At 46.1% G+C, this 15,726-nt stretch overlaps 1 long non-coding RNA gene across 1 annotated transcript in view; it reads right to left on the reverse strand.

Moving 5' to 3' along the window:
• Window positions 1-15,726, reverse strand: part of LOC147573509 (uncharacterized) — an 83,890-nt gene that overhangs the window by 22,241 nt on the left and 45,923 nt on the right. The window contains exon 3 of the long non-coding RNA XR_015244832.1: window positions 7,414-7,456. This is a non-coding gene — a long non-coding RNA (uncharacterized LOC147573509). The remainder of the gene's footprint in view (window positions 1-7,413; window positions 7,457-15,726) is intronic.

The raw sequence follows: 15,726 nt of genomic DNA on the forward strand, positions 1-15,726 counted from the left end.
ATTTCTAAATTGGGTCAAAAGAGGCACTGTCTCCATCCAGAGAATTAGGAACTAAACACCAGGTTCTCTATCTCGTCTCCAAAGTTATTCCTTCACTCTCAGTACATAAAGATAGAACAGCCACTGGCTGACGGAAATCAACACACCCTCCGGTGAGGAGAAAAATGGAGGGCACTCAGGCACTAATTCTATTTCCTCTTCTCTGTTGTATTTACTGCATTTAACATTCACATGGCATCATTTCTCTGCCAGGGATCCCTCTAAGCACCGTACATATATTAACTGATTTAATCCTCACCACAACTCTATGACAAAGGTGCTATTATAAATCCCATTTTCAGATGAGAAAACTCAACCACTTCATTTGTTCAAGGTCCCGCAGCTAGTCCGGGCTGGGGCTGGGGTTCCCACTCAAGCGGCTTGACTCCAGAGTCCGCCGTTAACCATTACGCTGCATTGCCTTTGCAGGACATCTGCATCTTTCGAGGTTCCTTTACGAGTACAGATTCTGAATTAAACTGGCAAACTCTGAGCGGGGAGATGTCTGTTCCAAGAAGAACGTCTTAGCCTTGAAGGGAACAGATTTGTCATTGGAGCCACCATTCCCTACTCCTCCTTCCTGCCGTTGTCTCCACCCAGGACGAGCTGGCTGGACGCTCGGACCTCTCACAGAGGGGTCTCGCTGTCGGCTGGAAGGAACACAGATGGAACATTCCTGCTCTTTGCGGTCAGAGAGCCCCCACGGAGGGAGCACAGGCTGCACCGGTGTGTGACCGGCAGAGTAAAATGACCGCAAAGGCGCGCGCACTGGCATGAGTAGAAACAGAAATGGAAATTCTGGATCCAAACCAGGAAGTCGGTTTTGAAGACGGACCTCATACGTAGCCCTTGGTTGCTGGCTTCGAAGGCACGAGCCCAGTGCTACCTGAGCCCACGCTGTCGTCCAAGGGAAGGAAGCCGGGGAGAAGTCAGAGCCAGCATGCAGAGAGGAGGAGGAGTGAGAGAATCCTAGCTGCATTTGTGACCCAGGTTCCAGTCCCACCTGGGGACCCCCAGAGGGTGGTGAACCCTTTCCTTCTAAAGTTCCTTCAAGCTGGAATTCTTCCCCTTGCCATCAAAATGGTAGCTATACCACAATTCAGTTAACCGATCTTGCAATTTTTCTAATGTTTTTGCTCATGCAAATAACGCTTGAAAAACTTTCTTGTTCTTTGAGCATGATTGACTACGTCAAGAGCATGATCCCAAAAGTAGAATTGCTCTCTACTTAAATTTTTTTTAATGTTTCTTTGTTTGTTTGTTTGGAGAGTGAGCAAGCAGGGAAGGGGCAGAGAGAGAAAGAGAATCCCAAGCAGGCTCCGTACCGTCAGCGGAGAGCCTGATACACAGCTAGATCTTACAGACCACGAGATCATGATCTGAGCCCATATTAAGTGCTGGACACCTAACTGACTGAGCCGCCCAGGCGCCCCCACCATCACGTACTTTCGGGCACCAAATAACAGCATTGGAATGTATGAAGAAAATCCACAAGGAGACAGTGGAGAGCGATGAGGATAGCAGCAGACAGGGACAACTTCTCTCTCTCAAAACCAGTCAGGCCGAGTACATAAATGCATATGAAGATGGAGAAGTGATTTTCTTCTATTATTTCTACATATGTGGAAGGAACTTCTTAAAGTTTATGATCGTCTAAAATTAGGGTTTGAGGGGAGCCTGGCTGGCTCAGTCGGTAGAGCCTGTGACTCTTGATCTCGGGGTTGTGAGTTCGAGCCCCACGTTGGGTGCAGAGATTATTTAAAAATAAAATCTTTAAAAAATTTTTGCTTTAATAAAATAAAATCAGGGGTAGGTATGAAAAAGTCAACGCATATTTATTAGCTTTCAAAACCAACTACTAGCTTTGGATTCCCTGCTCTGGCATGAATGTTTGTGTCCTCCCAGATTCCTGTGCTGCAATCCTAGCCCCCCGAGATTAAGGTATTAGTAGATGAGAACTTTGGGAGGTGATTAAGTCATCAGGGTGGAGCCCCCATGAGTGGGATTCGGGTTCTTATCAAAGGGACATCCGAGAGCTCCCCAGCCCCTCCAACCATGTGGGGACACAGGGAAAAGAGAGCCTTCACCCAACCATGCTGGTGCGCTCACCTCAGATTTCCAGCCTCCAGAACCGTGACCAAAAAAATGTCTGTTGTTTATAAACTACCCAGTATGTGGTACTTTGCTATGGCAGCCTAAACAGACAAGACATTCCCCTCCTAGAAAAAGCAAAGAGGCTAAGCTCTTCCCAGTCTCTCTCCTTCCACTACTCCTGATGGCACCAGCAGGGAATTTTGTGATCTCTTCTGCTTCTTGAATTAAGTGACAGAATGTAAAACTGGTAACATTTTCATAGGAGACGCCGGTTTACGGCCATGACCGCCAGTCATGTTAACCTAGTCATTTTGTTTATTTCTATTCAAGCCTCACCACAAACTTCATTCTCCAAATTCATAAGTTCTTTATTTTGATTGCTCTTCTAATATGTATTCCATCAACGCAAGCATGTCCTTTAAGGAGCATTTGCGAGTTGCCAGCTCGAAGGCCTTCCCCCGCCGTAGTCTGCAGACGACGGTTCCATCCTCTTCTGGCATCTTGAGTTTCGGAGGGAAGTCTGAAGCCCGCCGGAAATTCCCCACGACGAGCTGACCTTATCCTGCCCTGATGCTTATAGAATTTGCGCTGGGCCCGATGGCTTTATGCTGATTTGTCTCATTACAGGAAGAGAATCCTTGCTAGCGTGCAAACTACGTTCCTTCCTTCCGTCTTATCTGTACGTTTGGTTTTGCTACACGTGTCCTGCTCCGTCCAGGAAAACCTAGGGCTGTTGTCTCATCACATCAGCTTCTAGGCCCGCCACCCATATGCCTGCCCCGCCTTGGCCCCTTGCCCTTCCTGGGTTTCCCCCGCATCCCCGTGGCAGCCGCACAGATGTGATTCCGAGGCACTCCCGAGGCAGTTTTCACCTCATAAAGCTACCCCCCTCCCAACTCATTCTCCAAGATCGCTTTCCTTCTCTCTCTGCTGTTTGATGCTCTTGTATTGTTCCCTCTCTTGTTTGAACTCCTGCTACACAGACGCGTGTGCCTTGCTTAATTTCTTGGAGGGTTTGGGGAGGTTTCATCTCAGTGTGTCTTCAGTCGTGTGATCTAATTCCTGTTCAAGGGTGCGTCCTCGATCTGCACTCCCCGCCCCCATTTTTGTAACATGCATGCCTATGTCCCACACGGGGTCCTTTCTGGTCCTCGCCGAACAGGTGGCTTTATCTGCACCTGCCCCAGAACCGCATGACGTCGTCACCCTTCTTTCCCCGATAACCACAGCACTGTTTTCCCTCTTCCGGAAGAAAGAGAGGTGAAGAACTAGCTACGGGCCACTGACAATGAAATAGCTGTTCATTCCTTCCGCTGCCGGAGCACCGGCGCGGGGGACGAGGAGTGGCCTGGAGCGACGGTCAGCGGTGACCTGCGAGTGCCGCCTGCAGATGTTTTCCACTGTTCTCTGATATTTCAGGCATTTCTCTCTTTGGAGGAAGCAGAGCAACTCTGCAGGTGTCCCCAGAACGCGGTAAAGGCTGAGAGCCCTGGCCTGGTTATCTGATGCGGCCTTACAGATCCCCCCAGTACTGAAGTGCAGTGAACAACTATTTATTTCTGTCTCACAGTCTGTGGGCTGACTGAGCTCAGCTGCCTGGTCCTCCAGCCCCCACGCTGCTGCATGAGGTGATGTCTCAGGCTGGCATCTTGTGAGGACTTCTCCACTCGCGTGTCTGGCAAACCTGGGCCAGGATGGCTACGGCAGCGAGGCGCTGGTGGGGCACTTCTCTCTGCAAGTGGCAGAGAGGCTCCACATGGCTCATGGGCTTTCTGGCCGTTCGGTGGTCTCTGAGTGGTTGGACTAACATGCAAACCGGCTTCCCGCTTGAGCAAGATCTCTAAAAAGCACAGGTTGGCTTTTAGACTGATCACCTGAAGGGTTCCTGTCCTTGATGTGCCATTGACCCAAACTGGGGTGACAAGGATTGGAGGGATGTGACAGTTGATGGTTGGACAGGACCCTTCTCCCTCTGTCCTGGGGCTGCAAAAGAGGGGCAGGGCGCTCTGGGGATGTGGGTCATGGTGAACCTGCACTTTTCAAACTTAAAAGTGGACAGAAACCACCTGGTGGTTTTGGATAAATGCAGAGTGTCATATATCGACCCACTACCATTACAGTGTCACACGGAAGAGTGTCACGCCCTAAAAATCCCCTGTGCTTCACCCGTCCAACCCCCACTCAAACCCCTGGGCGACCACCGATCTGCTCACCATTTCTATAGCTTTGCTTCTTTCAGAACGTCACGCAGTTGGGCTCATTCAGTATGTAGCCTTTGCAGACTGTCTTCTCTCAGCGATAAGCCTTTAAGATTCAGCCATAGCTTTGTCCGCTGGATAGTACGTTCCCTTTTACTGGTGAACAGAAAGTATTCCAAGTGGGTTGCTTCCAGTTTTGAGTGATTATGGTTACAGTGTGCTATAAACATCAGTGTGCCAGCCTCTGTGTGGGCATCCATTCTCGAGTCATTGGGGACACACCTAGCAGCACGATTACTGGATGGTATGGTCTACGTTGCTTTGTTTTTGTTTTTTGTAAATTCTGTAGGATTTTCTTTTTTTTTTTTTTTAATGTTTATTTATTTTTGAGACAGAGAGAGACAGAGCATGAACAGGGGAAGGTCAGAGAGAGAGGGAGACACAGAATCTGAAGCAGGCTCCAGGCTCTGAGCTGTCAGCCCAGAGCCTGACGCGGGGCTCGAACTCAAGGACTCAGAGATCATGACCTGAGCTGAAGTCGGATGCTTAACTGACTGAGCCATCCAGGCACCCCTGTAGGGTTTTCTACATAGACAATCATATCATGTGTGAATAAAGATCATCTCATATCTTCCTTTCCAATCTGTATCCTTTTTTCCATTTGGGTCTTATTGCACTAGCTAGGACTTCCAATATGCTGTAGAATAGGAGTGATGAATGAGGTACCCTTGCCCTGTTCCCCATTTTAAGGGGGTAGGTGTCCAGTTTCTCCAGCGTCATAAGTATCATGTCATCTGTAGGTTTTTTGGTAGATGTCTTTCATTAGGGGGAGGGAGTTATCCTCTACTAATTGGCTGAGAATTTTCATCATGAAAGGGTGTTAGATTTTGTGAAATGCTTTTTCTGCATCTGTGGATATGATCACATGATTTTGTTTTCTTTAGACTCTCGATATGGCAAATACCGTTGATTTACTTTCAAATGTGGAACCAGCCTTGCATACCTGGAGTAAGCCCCCCTTCGTTGTGCCATATAACTTTATTTATCACTGAATTTGATTTGCTAATATTTGGTTAAGGATTTTTAAGTCCATAAGCATGAGAAATATTGGCCTACAGTTTTCCTGTTTTGTAATGTTTCACCTGGTTTATTTTGTTTTCGAATGAGCTCAAGTGGGGGAGGGGCAGACTGAGAGGGAGAGAGAGAATCTTAAGCAGACTCCATGCCTAGCGCAAAGCCCAACTTGGGGCTCAGTTTCACAACTCTAAGATCATGATCTGAGCCAAAATCAAGAGTCAGACACTTAAGCAACTAAGCCACCCAGGCTCCACAGACCTGGTTTTGATATGAAGTTAATGCTGGCCTCGTAGAATGAATTACAGTGTTTCCACTGCTTCTGTATTCTGGAAGAGATTGTTGAAAACTGGTATTATTTCTTCCTTAAATGTTTGGTAGAATTCACTAGTGAAATTTTAGACCAGCTGAAATTAGCGAACACATCAGTGAAGAAAGATACTAACACACAATACTAATACACTAACACATGTAGAGTTAAGTCTCAATTAAATTAATGTTCCCTATGACCTTAACAGGACAGGAAGGAGGAAGTAAAAGCTTCCAAGAGTCGTAGCTTGAAAGAGGGAACAATATGGATACTGGTGAATTTAATAATTCTCTTGGATCATGGATCCCAAGGAAGCCCAGATCACCAAGGGAGAGGTTGTCTGCACGGTCTTCTGTTGAATGAGACAGTCATACTGAAAGCCTAAAGCGCCACGGAGACATCGGCCCCTGGCACAAAATCTTCTTAAAGTTAAACCAAGAGTATGCACATGTATGTGCCCAGTCAGGTGAGCTCTGCGGCATTGGGAGTTATTCAGTATGAGCCCCATCTGTCATGCCCTCTGTTTCTAGACCAGGTTCATGCTCTAAATCTTGAACTGAGCACAGGACAGAGCCCAGCCCTGTCCTACCTCAGCCACCTCCCATACTGCACATAGAAATAGCCAATAGCTAAACATAGAATTTCTGGATCTGATGTATCATAAAACCTTAGCACAGCCATAAAGTAGTACAGAAAAGGGAAGTGTGATGGTGAATTTTATCTGTCAACTTTGAATTTCCAGTTTATAAAAGGATTTATAGCTTCACAATCACCAAACAGGTGAAGCACTTTTAAGACAAAAAAAGTTGACCTGGTCAAGATTTTAAAATTAAGTCCTTTTTTTTTTTTTTTTCAACGTTTATTTATTTTTGGGACAGAGAGAGACAGAGCATGAACAGGCGAGGGGCAGAGAGAGAGGGAGACACAGAATCGGAAACAGGCTCCAGGCTCTGAGCCATCAGCCCAGAGCCCGACGCGGGGCTCGAACTCACGGACCGTGAGATCGTGACCTGGTTGAAGTCGGACGCTTAACCGACTGCGCCACCCAGGCGCCCCTAAGTCCTTTTTTTTTGGCCAACATTCCAACATGGAACAATAAATGGAAAAGACCTTGATTGTAAGATTTCTTTTTTTTTTTCTTTTTGGCACAAAATTCTCTTAAGTTCTTAGTCTCTGTATAAGATGGACCTGAATTGGCTCTATAGAGTTTTAGCTGAATAATTAACATAGAATTCAGTTTCCTATTTGTAATAAGATTGAAAAAGATAAGTAAATCAGGCCTGTGACCATTTTACCCCAAAATGCAATTTCTTCATTATAAGGAACCAAACACAAAGGAAGTTAAAGAACTTCTTTAATAAAAGCACTGAACTGCCACCAGTCTAATAGACTATTAGAGTCTAGATGAAGATGGAAAATTGCCTAATAAAAATTGCAATTTGCATAGATTTGCCCCATAATTACAAAACTTATTAAGCTCCATTTTGCAGATACTATAATGGAGTTCACCTTTCATTTAATGCGATTTGTGATCACTGACTACTGCAGGCAGCAAACGTGGGTAAAATCAAATCCATAATTACATTTTTGGTTCATATGTGAAAGACTGAAATATTCATTAGCTGAGATATATACTATTTGTTAAAATTAAATAGAATGAAAAATTCTGGAAAGGGTTTTACCCAGTCCTTTAAATACCTTTTCCAGGGCTCGTGGTCCATCGAGGGTGCAAGGTAAGGTTCTGGAGGTTAGAAAACAAGAAGAAACACTCGGTTTGGGTCTAAATTCATTCAGTCTGGTTCAGTACAGTAAAGGTTTATTAAAATCCTCCCATATATGTGGCCCTGACTGAATTAAGCTGTAGCCTAAGTGCCTAATGCCTGGTTCATGCTCAACCCCATAACCACCAACTGGCGAGGACGAGACCCCCGCCCAACCCCGAGAACCGGGTCTTCCTCCCTGGGGCCACGCCCCCTTTCCATGTGACTTCGTGGCTCCTCCCATCAAGCGGTGGGGTCTATTTTTCCACCACTGAGACCTAGGCTGGTTTTGCAAGCTTGGCTGATGGGATGCAGCAGCTGTAGGGGGAGGGGGCGGTGGGGGAGATGCCTTGCAGCTTCCTCTTCAATTCTTGGGACGCTCCTGCTGCCACGTGAGCAAGTCTGCACGAGACTCCCAAGCGACGCGGGACCCAGTGGAGCGAGACCCCCGCTGACAGCCAACACCGAGGCCCCAGCCGCTGAGGAGGCCATCTGGGACGCTCCAACTGCCAGAGAACTATAGCACGTGGGAAAGCCCCGGTGACACCTGGAGAAGAATCCCCCCTCTGAACGCAGCCGACCCCTGGAACTATGAGAAATAGTAAGTCATAGTGTTGGGGGCTGGTTTGTGAAGCCGCCCGGGTAACTGACACCATCCCATAATGCCCGGTTTCCAGGAGAGAGTCTCTGTGGTAGGAGAAACCACCACACTGGGTGTGACTATCAAGAATAATTTATGGGGGCGCATGGGTGGCTCAGTCCGTTAAACATCTGACTTCGGCTCAGGTCATGATCACATGGTTCCTGAGTCTGAGCCCCATAGTGGGCTCTCTTCTGTCGGCATAGAGCCCACTTCGGATCTTCTGTCCCCCTCTCTGCCCCAACCCCGCTCACTCTGTCTCTCAAAATAAATAAATAAACTTAAAAAAAAAAAAAGAATAGGGGCGCCTGGGTGGCTCAGTGGTTGAGCGCCCCGCTTCGGCTCAGCTCACGATCTCAAGGTTGGTGCCATGCTGACAGCTTAGCCTGGAGCCTGCTTCAGATTCTGTCTCCCTCTCTCTCTGCCCCTCCCCTGCTCACGCTCTGCCTCTCTGTCTCAAAAATAAACAGTAAAACACATTTAAAATAAGTAAATAAAATTTTAAAAAGAACAATCTCTGAAAGCACAGATGTGCCTCTTTTTCTTTTTATTTTTGCCCTAGTAATTATTGCTGCTGGTTCTCATAAAGTATCTCATTCTCTCCCTAAGTTACAATAACCTCTATGATTATAAAGATTTCTAGGACAAAGCAACACACTTTTTTTTTCTTTTTTTACGTTTATGAGGTGTCACATGTTTATTGCTGTTCACAGATGGGGTCATACACCGAGCGCGCGCTCCTGGGGCCCCTCTACTGAGGACTCTGTAGAAGAAGCCTCTCTTTAGTTTGGGAACTGGGTGACACAGTTTCTCTTCTAGCTCTAAGGCCACATACTCTTCAGTGTCGCTTTCGTTGATGTCCTTACAGCAACCCGGTTCGATCATCTCGTTCTGCCAGGGGATGGAGACAGAGCCTGTAGCAAATTGGCCACAGAAAGTATCATCCTCGGAGTCCAGGTGGACTCCTCTGACCATGGAGGTCTGGTCCATTTCCACAACATCCTTGCCATTCGCTGCCTGCGGATCGGGTGATACGGGCAGAATGAATTTCAGGGTGTTTGTTTACACTGGTGAAGTCCTGCAGAGCCGTCTTAGAGAACTTCCACACGGGTACACAGTTGACCCTTAACGCAGATTTGAACAGCATGGGTCCATCCTACTAGGATTTTTTTCTTTTCTTTCTTTTTTTTTTTCCATTCAGTTTTGAGAGACAGCGAAAGACAGAGGACAAGCGGGGGAGGGACAGGGAGAGAGGGAGACACAGAATCCGAAGCGGGCTCCAGGCTCTGAGCTGTCGGCACAGAGCCCGACGCGGGGCTGGAACCCACGAACTGCGAGATCACGACCTGAGCTGAAGTCGGCCACTTAACTGACTGAACCACCCAGGCGCCCCCGGATTTTTTAAAATAAATATGGTACAGGCCTGTAAATGCATCTTCTTTCTGTTCTTTATGATTTTAACAACATTTTCTTCAGCTCACCTTATTGTCATAATACAGTATGTAACATACGCAATACGTGTACATGGACTGTTTATGCCTCATCGGTAAGGCTTCCAGTCAACAGTAGGCGATTAGCAGTTACGTGCAGGGGAGCCACAAGTCATACGTGGATTTGCAACCGCATGAGGGTCAGAGCCCCTGCCCCGTGTTGTTCAAGGACCAACTGCACTTCCAACCTGGCTGTAAACACGAGGCGCATTCTCAAATACACCAGTTGCTTGATACTTTGATGGGTTAATTTATAATGACCTAAAAACCACTGATATTTGTCTGAATGTTCTCTTGGGGCTGGTGCTGGGTCAGCTGAGAATCCCTCTCCCTTCAGAAAGTCTTTCGTGCCTGGCTGCCTTGGCTGCTGGCTCCCCTTCGGTCCCACCAGTCCTGTAGGCTCTGAGCACCCAGAGTCCTCTCAGGTAAGATTAAAGGGGGGATTTATTTTTAAGCACTATGAAAGCTACTCAAAACTTGAAAATAGATGAAAGAGATTTGCTAGATGTCCTTCTATTGCCTTTCTATTGAACTTGACTATTTTACAGCTCTGCTCGGGCAGATGTGAACTCAGAGACTTTTCTCAGATACGCAAATAATTGCTGACCAATGGAAACATCATCCCAGGTGATACGGCTATGGCCCAGTAAGAAATTAACCAGATAACTATCTAAACCAGCAATCCTACCCTAATTCCGTTATTAAAATCGCCCAGGGGAGCCTGGGTGGCTCAATCAGTTAAGAGTCAGTCCGACTCTTGATCAGCTCAGGTCTCGATTTCAGGTTTGTGAGCTCAAGCCCTATGTTGGGCTCCACGCTGGGCATGGAGCCTACCTTAAAAGAAAGAAAAGAAAAGAGAGAGAGAGAGAGAGAGAGAGAGAGAGAGAGAGAGAGAAAGAAAGAAAGAAAGAAAGAAAGAAAGAAAGAAAGAAAGAAAGAAAGAAAGAGAAAATGCCTAAAGTACCTGGTTCCTCAAATACACTTTGAGTCACTTTTAGCATCTTCCTGGTCCCTACACTAATTAAGGTGTTAAAGAAAATCTTTGACACTGTTCTTTTTTACTGTTATTCTATTACTTGATCTTTCATAAATGATATGTTAACACATGGTGAAAATGGGTATCAGACAACCCAAGGATGGGAGGAACCACTCTGCCTCCAGAAGCAGCCCCTGTCTGGGTCGCTCTGGGACATCATGTCTGTCTGTCTGTCTCTCCCTGTGGTCCCCACACCTGCTGCCGTCTCCCCTGGGAAGAATAGCTCCCTCCACACCCTTATGGAAAATGGCCATCCACGGCTCTCCAGTTTGCATGTTCTCAATTTCCAGGAAGAGCCCAGACTGACCTGAGCCACAGAATCTTAAATTCACTTCCAGGAGGGAGGCTGTGTCCTCTCCAGTTCTACTCCAGCCTGTGGCCTGTGACGACTGGAAGATGAGGACACTGCTGTCCCTGCCTGTGCATTATGACATACGGGAGTAGACCTCCCCCCAGAGCAGCGGAGGCACCCCAGAGCTCTCTCTCTCTGCCCATGCCCCAGAGCCAGGCCCGAGTACAGAATGGGGACGGGGACCAAGACTGTGTTGAAATGCCATTCATTCCCCTTTATTGCTGTGGTTCATGCCCCTCCACCAATCACAGTGCTTTCTCTTTCTTTTCCTTGATTAGCATTGCCAAAATTTGAGTCCCTTTTATCTTTTCCAGAGAACCAATCCCTGTATTAAAAATTCTACTCTTGGGCACCTGGCTGGCTCCGTCACTGGAGCATGCGACTCTTGATTTCGGGGTTGTAGGTTCAAGCCCCATGTTGGGTGTGGAGACTGCTTTAAAAAAATAAAATCTTAGGGGCGCCTGGGTGGCTCAGTCAGTTCTAAGTGTCCGACTCTTGATTTCAACGCAGGTCATGATCTCACGGTTCATGTGTTTGAGCCCCACGTCGGGCAGAGCCTGCTTGGGCTTCCCTCTCTCCCTCTCTCTGCCCTTCCCCACTCACGCTGTCTCTGTCTGTCTCAAAGTAAATTTTAAAAAAACTTTAAAATTAAAAAGTAAGAAAAAATAAAGAAAATCTTAAAAAAAATTCTACTCTAGTTCTTTAATCTCTCCTTCTCTCACTTTATCTCCAGTAGTTACCTTTGTATTCTTCTTGGCTTTAGTGCTTTCCTAGGCTTTTGTTGAATCGTTCATTGATTTTCACCATTTCTTGCCTAGTAATGGAGACCTTTCATTCTCTTACTCAGAGCTAAGTGTTGGCCGCACTTCTCCTAGGTCTGGGGGCTCCGTGCTTTCCATGTTCCTAACTTCTCTATAGGAGCCCCTAACTGCTTGTTGGCAGAGGTTAACCCTTGTTTGTTTAACTTCCAGGTCTTGAATTTTTTTAATAAACCTTGTGTAATTGATTGCTAGTTTTATTACATCGTTGTGAGAACATGTGCCCTGTCCTGCTCCCACTGTGTGGAACTGGGGAGTTTCATGGGTTCTGAGGCAAGAAGGTGATTATGCACAGGGCACAAAGTCTGTGGATCTGTAAGTCAGACTATTATGAAGCCTCGGACTCTGTTTTTTTGTTTTTTGCTTTTGTTTTGTTTTGTTTTGTTTTGTTTTTGAGAGAGAGAGTGTGAGCGGGGGGGGAGGGACAGAGAGAGAGAAAGAGAGAATCTCAAGCAGACTCCACGCTCAGCATGGGATCACAGGATCCTGGGATCATGACCTGAGCCAAAATCAAGTCAGATGCTCAACCGACTGAGCCACTTGGGTGCCCGTCTGACTCTTCTGTCTTCCCTGTTTGACCTGTCAAAGACTGAGAACAGTGTGTTCCAGAGTCTCACTCTGATTTTCCTTATGACAATTTATTCTTGAATTTCCTGCACTTTTGCTTTATGTATTTCAACTTCAGTACTTTGCTACATCTGTGGGAGGGGTATGATCGTCATCATGAATCATACCTTCTGTATCATTTGGACATTGATCCAAATCCATATCACATATTAATAACACAATCCCAATTATTTTTAGTTGCATCTGTCTGAGTGTCATTCATTCAAATATCTGAGCACCTACCATTTGCCAGGCACCAAACCTAGTGCTGGGGACAAAGGGCTGAACGCCACCAACAGGGTCCCTGCTTCTAGTAGAGAAGGGAGACTCGTGAGCAAATTTACCAACAATGTTAGATTCACACTTGCACGCACACACTCACACATCCTCACACACTCCAATCTGTAAGAGGATTCCTGTATTATTAGGAAGGGAATTTGGGAGTTGACAGTCAGGGGCATTTTAAATGGATACAACCTGCCACATTTACCATCCCCAAAGATGGGAAATTCTCTAGATTTTGACATTTAAGCTGGCCCAAGAGGTGACAATCATATTTTTGCTAGTTTATTCATATTTGATTCATAAATGTAAGTACCTTTTACCACTTATTTGTCTTATCTATATTCAGAAGCCTTTCAGGGGTACCTGGGTGGCTCAGTCGGTCAAGCGTCCAGCTTCAGCTGAGGTCACGATCTCACAGTTCACGAGTTCGAGCCCCACGTTGGGCTCTGTGCCAAAAGCTCAGAGCCTGGAGCCTGCTTCGGATTCTGTGTCTCCCTCTCTCTGCCCTTCCCCCACTCACACTCTTTGTCTCAAAAATAAATAAATATTTTTAAAATTTTTTAATAAAAAAAAAGAAGCCCTTCAGACATTATGGATACTACTACATTGCCAAGTATCACAAGTATGTTTTCAGTTTTGTTATTTATTAACTTTATAATGTGGTTGTGTACACAAGTTTTAAAATATGGGATTCCCCTCTTTTTTTCTTCTGTTGCTTCTAGATTTCTTTCCAACTCTCAGATTATGAAAACATCCTTCTAGATCTTCTTTGGCTACTTTAGTTATTTTATGTTTAAATGTTTATTTATTTGGGGGGGGAGAGGGAGAGAGAATCCCAAGCAGGCTCCGTGCTGTCAGCACAGCACAGATGCAGGGCTCAAACCCACAAACCATGAGATCATGACCTGAGCCCAAACCAACAGTCAGATGCTTAACCGACTGAGCCACCCCGGTGCCCCTAGTTCTTTTATTTTTGAATTTTTAACCCAGACAGACTTTTGTGAGTAACATGAAAGAAGAGAAATGACTTCTCCCCAATGGGGAACCAGCTGTCCCAAGAAAATCGCTGAATAACCAATGGACCAGTCCACCAAGAGAAGTGAAATACTATTCCCAGAGAAAGGGGGAGAGGAGAAGGAAGAGAGGAAAAAACAACTGTTTGTCCCAGTGCATTATATTTTCTTTCCACTCTAAGAGCATATAGTCCAAGGGGAAGTGGTAACGACATAATGAGCCATACCCAGCCAACAGACAGAAAGCTTTATTTAGGGAAGACAGCTCTTGTTTCATGGAAGACACCAGGCTTCTGGCCTGAGTCAAACATGCAAGGAGGTGGCCACCCACTCATGAGCTGAGCCCCCTGATCTTGGGAAAAATATACCCCAGGAGCAAAGGCGGCTGATAAAGCATGCATGCTGTGATGAACACTGCCATGGGGACCAATTTAACACAAAGCCAAGTCCTTCGTTTTGATAAAGCTCAAATGCTTACCTTGAAGAGGGAGGTTGTCATGGTAACTCTTTCAAAGACAATGTCCTCACCATGGACCAGCTGTCTAAACTCTGGAGAATAAGCATTCTCCTCTGTGATGACAATTAAAAACCCAATGGGGAGGCTGAAGCTGGCAGCCCCCGGGGGGAACCACAGAGAGCCTCGCTGGTTTTCAAAACACTTCAACAGTGGTACAACGAGAACTTAAAGTTCTATGACACCATTTGAAAAAGATAGTTGCTTAGATCAACTATTTTACTACACTGATATGAAGTGTTAATAGATAAAATGGCACAATGAATAGTGTGATAATTATAACAATGTTAGAACAACTTTTTTTCTTTTTTAAAACAAGGGGATATTCAATACTAAATTAAAATACACCCAACTAGGGGCACCTGGGTGGCTCAGTCAGCTAAGTGTCCGACTCTGGATTTTGACTCAGGTCATGATCTCACAGTTCATGAGTTCAAGCCCCACATTGGGCTCTGCACTGTTAGTGCAGAGCTTGCTTGAGAGTCTTTCTCTCTCTCTCTCTTTCTCTTTCTCCCTCTCTCTGCCCCTCCCCCGCCCATGCACTCTCTCTCCCCACCTCAATAAATAAACTTTATTTTATTTTAATTTTTTTAATTTTTATTTCTGCACTGTCAGCACAGAGCCCGATGCAGGGCTCGAACTCATGAACTGTGAGATCATGACCTGAGCCAAAGTCGGACACAACAGACTGAGCCACACAGGCGCCCCTAAATAACTAAACTTAAAAAAAAAAAATACACCAACCATAACTTTCTCGATCCTCATCTTCTATGGCTTCTCAACTATTGACTTCTTATGTCTTTAACCTATTTCTGGGTAACAGGCAGGCAGAGCCTGCCAGAAACAAGCTGAATCCAAGTCCTGGCCCTCCCCAGACGTGACAGCATCAGTCACAATCCCTGCTGGGTGCTCAAAGAGTTTAAGGAAAGCAGTTTAATGAACTCTTTACAGAGGTGTGAGCTGGGTTGTGCGGAGCAAGCAGGGCAGGGGGCGGGGGGGGGGGGGGGGGAGAAGAGGGGGTGGTGGTGAAAGTATGGGGAACCAGCAACACTAGGAAGCTGTTATTCCGGGGCCCGAAGAGGGCAGGGGAGGGAGTGGTCTTTCTGGAACCCTGTGAGAATCGGGCTGTAGGTGAGGGGTCCTCGGCAGGAGCTGTCGCCTTGAGTAAAAGGTTGCCTTCAGAATGTATGTCCAGGTGGCTCAGATCCTGCCTGGATGAGCAACACAGCTCTGTACCATGTGGATAATAATATCACACACTTCACAGGACAAAGGATTAAATCTGATACTCATTAAAACACTTGGAACCGTGGTTAGCACTGTTCCGATCGGAAGTACTCAAATGTGAGCTCCAACGCATGGACCTTATCTGGAAACCAGTTACGAGGGATGAACTAAAAAAAGCACTTGAATCATCTGAGCATGTGCTAATTAGATATTTGATCTTAAGAAATGGCAGAAGGGGATTAATGGAATGATGGTTCTGTGAATTTTTGT

The sequence above is a fragment of the Puma concolor genome, chromosome E2, assembly GCF_028749965.1.
Source record: "Puma concolor isolate L17-30 chromosome E2, mPumCon1.1.hap2, whole genome shotgun sequence".
NCBI lineage: Eukaryota > Metazoa > Chordata > Mammalia > Carnivora > Felidae > Puma > Puma concolor.